This window comes from Rattus norvegicus, chromosome 17 (assembly GCF_036323735.1).
Source record: "Rattus norvegicus strain BN/NHsdMcwi chromosome 17, GRCr8, whole genome shotgun sequence".
NCBI classification, from domain to species: Eukaryota; Metazoa; Chordata; class Mammalia; order Rodentia; family Muridae; genus Rattus; species Rattus norvegicus.
Window position 1 is genome coordinate 27,274,655 of NC_086035.1, and position 4,626 is coordinate 27,279,280.

A 4,626-nucleotide genomic window follows, 5' to 3' on the forward strand; every position below is an offset into this window, starting at 1 on the left:
CAAAATAGACCAGGAACAAAGGGTTGATAAGATCCCAGTGGGCAGAAGGTAAAGTTACACCATCTATGATATAACCTCTAGAATGATCGCTGCTGCTGCCCTTTGCGCTAGAATCCAGCTCTGGTGCCCTGAGAGGTAGAAAGTCCTCAAACAGTTGGAGGTGCAGTGTTCTCGCGCTTTCCCTTGAAGTTAGTTAAACTTCCACTCAAGCTTTGGAGGCGTCAAATAAGCAGTTTGCAGCCTTTTCTTTCCTTTCTTTCCCTTATTTTGCTTTAGAGGGACGGGTGACCAAACAAATGTTCTGGGGGGCCGTTAAGCAGAACAAAATTCTTTGCGAGAGCACGTGCCAGCTTTATTACAATGCACGGCACACTCTGAGAGCTTTTGGCACGCACTGGAGCACAATGAATTCTGGAGCTCTGGGGACAAAGAACGCTGCTAATTTGTGCAGCCACTGCCTGAGAGCCTGGGAGCTGGGCGGGGAGCTTGGAGGACACTCCTCTAAGAAAGGATGTTAGAGAATCGGCGTAGATGGGTTTGCCAGGCATAGGAAGGGGAAAGACCCATCTGGGGTGATATTCCGGTTTCTGCTGACCCATGGGCCTGATGTCAGGATATCTTGTCCCACCCCATATAGCTCAAATCTGTACCTTCCCCGCTGGAAACTCGCCTCTCTAAGCCACACAGCTGCTACCACTGACCTTCTGAGAGGAAGGCAACGTACGCTAATATTTATAGAGGAAACCAGGAAGTGAGGAGGCACAGCCTGGGCTTCCTGATGGGGTTGTTGACTCATAGTGCCATACTTCCAGCGATTTCCTTCATTTCTTTGTACCTCAGTTTCTTAGCAAATCATGAAGGATGAAAATGGAATCCCCTAGAGGTACAGGGAATACCTAATTGGCATTTATGGGGTTTTTTTTTTTTGTTTTTGTTTTGTTTTTGAGATAACAACATAGATAGCTTCCTTACATGAAAGATTGCTTCTTTATGTTCATCTCCCCAGCATAGGACTGAAGAAATACTATTTGAGGTCCTGTAAGTATTGACTCTTCACTCACTGATGGCCCTCCTCTCTCTTCTGTTTTCCTTTGTGAGTTTCTTTATGTCATACATGTGAACTTTTGCTTTTGAAAGATGGGAGCTTACAATTTCTCTTCACTCATCCCTGAAGCTGACAGCTTACAAATCTGAGTCCCAGGGTCAGTAGGTAGTAGAGATGATAACCAAAAACTTCTTGATCACAGCTCTCTGTGCTGTTTAACTATTTAGGTTGCCCCTTTGTGCTGGCCTTCCTCCCCTCCCCCTTCAAAGTGTTGACTTTATTGTTTGGCTAGGATGAACACTTCTCTTCCTCTTGAGTTTGGGGCTGGCCTCTGCTTTGTCTCCCGTTAGTTTTGAAATGATGTGTGATTTGCTGGGCTTTGCTGGGTTATGTCTGGTTTTTGTTGCTGGTGTAGCCAAATTATCACTGGTCCCCAGAACCTTCACTACTTCTAGCCCTAGACTGATGAAGTGATAGAAAGGTTGTCTGTGGCATTTATGACAGATTTGCAATCTTTTAAAACTGCCCTCACTCTTCTGTTGCCTGCAAAGGGAGTTCCCCTGGAAGGATAAAAAGGCACCAAACCCACGGGGCTGTTATCTTTCCGAACCCCTGCTGTATGGCCTGGCTGCTCTGTTACTGGACTTATTATCACGGGGTCCAGAATGGAACGCCAGGCCTTTCAGACAGAATACTGTGCAAACTTCTGGTGCTCTTCCTCCCGACCAGCTTTTTTGGGCTTCCCACATGTGATATTTTCCATTCCTGGGGAGCAATACTTTTTTACTTGGATGAAGTACATTTTGGTAGATACCCTTGGAGCTTACTAACTCATCCCAAAGCATGCTCAGTGTGCCAGAAAGTCTACTAGACCTGATGTGTGTGTGGTGAGAAGAGCGTCTCAGCGGCTGCACTTGAAAGCAGGGTGTGTGCAGGCAGGGGAGGCTGTCACAGGCTCACAATTTGTAGAGAAAAGAGAAAGATTTCTGACAATAACCATAGCACAATGTTCGCAGTCTAACATTGTCTAATAAGAACAAAAGCATTCTCCTATCTTCCTGTGTGCTGTGCACCCGGGCTATCGGTATGGACTTTAGTCCACTTTTGGTGGGGACTTAAATTTTCACTTCCTTTGACAGACGAAGGGATGGAGTCATGAGAGTGTAGTGAGCCAGCTGTTTTCAAACTTGGACACAGAGGCTCTGCAGCAAAGAGAAAGGTCCTGTTGGACGGTGTCTGACTGTGCTAGCGAAAGTCCTAGAAATTAATCCTCTCATATTTCCCTGAAAAAGGATTTGTTTCTCCCAATCTAGAAGGACATGGGGTGGAGCTAGTTGTGCTTAAAAGATGTTACTGATGCCTGTTTTGCTTCCTCAGCCTTCGGGGTAATCACCCAATGGTTTCCAGGTGTCCTTGGCTCTGGGCTGAATCCATGGGTTCTTTCATGCACTCAAGGAAAGTTTTGGGCTTTTCTGCTAATCCAAGGAGGGACACCTGTTTAGAAAGAGATTGGTGTGTGTGTGTGTGTGTGTGTGTGTGTGTGTGTGTGTGGTGTGTATGTGTGTGGTGTGTGTGTGTGTGGTGTATGTATGTGTGGTATGTGTGTGTGTGGTGTGTGTGTGGTATGTGTATGTGTGGTGTATGTATATGTGGTATGTGTGTGTGTGTGTGGTGATACTAGTGACAATGTTTGCTTGTTTCTACTCATAAAGGGAAAAATTCTTTCAAATATATCTAACACTATTAAGATAACTCGGTCATCTCCAAGTGAGCATCCCAGAGAGCGATACCTTTGCCAAGGTCTTGGGCAATATCTCTGTTGCTATATTTAAAGGGCAAGTCATAGTTCTTATCATTTGAATTCCCAGTATCATTTGCTGCTGACTATCATCTTTTGAATGGACCCATTCTTAGTCTCCCAATGTTGGTGTTAATTTTCATTATTTTTATCATGTATATGTGGAAGGAAGGGTATGGGTACAGGTGTTTGTGGAGGCCAGCATGTCAGGTGTCAGGCCCCCCAAGAGCTGGAGTTACAGGTCATTGGTTGTGGACTATATGACATTGTGGGGTGCTGAGACCTGAACTTGAGTCATCTCCAAGAGCAGTACATACTCCTAACTGCTGAGTCACCTCTCCAACCCTGATTTTCTCATTTTCTTAATATTATTTTCTTAATATTGTTAGAAGGATTCTTTGCTTGTTTATCCTGGAGCCATATTCTCCAAAGACATGCATGTAATGAGAATTTTGGGTTCTTTAAAAACCCTGTTGGGGCTGGGGATTTAGCTCAGTGGTAGAGCGCTTACCTAGGAAGCGCAAGGTCCTGGGTTCGGTCCCCAGCTCCGAAAAAAAGAACCAAAAAAAAAAAAAAAAAAAAAAAAAAAAAAACCCTGTTATGTTATATGAGTGTTCTTGTGTTTTAATTCCAGGTGTGGGATACAGCACTACTTCAGCTCGTCCACAGCAGCTGACTATGATTTGTCTCATGCTCTGGCAGGGATTCTGCCAGCTGAAGATAGTTTGTGTTTGGAATTCTGGGGACTCTTGAGAGGGTTTAAAAATGGCAGAGCCCTGAGAGGCTGCTGCGACTGCTTCTCCCTGAGCTGCTGCTGGTTCCTGTCACTGTGGTTTGTCAAGTAGTCCTGGGTAAAGAGATGAGAAGAAGAAATTAGATATCCTGATGGTGAAGATTGGGCTTGCCTCAAGGAACTCACGGCTCCTAATCAGCAGGAAGGAATCGGAAGAGATCTAGGCCCCTTTCCTCCTCTAACCTTCTTTCTCTCCTGCCTAGTGATGGGTGGGTGGGAAGGGTTGGGAGGTAGATAAAGGAATCTAATAAAGTAACCAAAAAGTATGCACACACTGAATATTCTCCAGTCCTCGAAAACTCTCTTTTGCAAAGATCTCATTCATCATCAAGGCTTCACATGGGAACTCCGAGTGCTTGGAATGGATTCCACGCCTCTCTGCAGACTACACCTTTCCTTCCAGTTTTGGAAGCTAAACCTTCTACTCCACGTAGCATATAGAAATTTCAACTCAAGTGATCCAAGTAATCTAATACACACTTGGATGGGGCAGTCCATGCCTGTCATCCTCCCACTGAGACTGAGGGAAGAGGACCACAAGTTTGAGAGTAGCCCAGGCTACTCATTTCAAAAAGCCATAAATAAATAACACACATGATGTAACACACTCTGTTTACCCCACATCCTTTTGTTTTCTCTGCCTGGGCACCTCCCATGAACCATCTGTTTTCCCAAGCCAGGGGCATTGTCATCCTCTTTGATTGATTCTGTTCTCTTTCTCCACGACATGATTTGTGTAAGTTCTATTTCAAAATTAATTGCATGTATTTGTTGTTGTTGTTGTTGTTGGGCATGTGCTCCCCCTCCTCCCCTTCTCACTCCTCCTGCCACATCTTCTGGAGTGATAGGCACTCATGTTTGAGTCGCCATGCCTGGTTTCCACACTCCACTTCCACCCCTCAGTTTTATTACTTCCCAATGTGAAGTCCTGATAACCCAAGCACCTCTCAGGGTGTGACTTTAGGGGTTGTTATTGTTAAGTTCGGCTCA

General features: G+C 45.0%; 1 long non-coding RNA gene across 1 annotated transcript; it reads left to right on the plus strand.

Annotated features, from left to right (window-relative positions):
• The first annotated feature begins 288 nt into the window (after positions 1-288).
• Positions 289-4,243, plus strand: LOC134482846 (uncharacterized). Its single transcript, XR_010059455.1, has 2 exons — positions 289-1,038; positions 3,478-4,243. It is a non-coding gene; the product is annotated as an uncharacterized LOC134482846 (long non-coding RNA).
• The last annotated feature ends 383 nt before the right edge of the window (positions 4,244-4,626 follow it).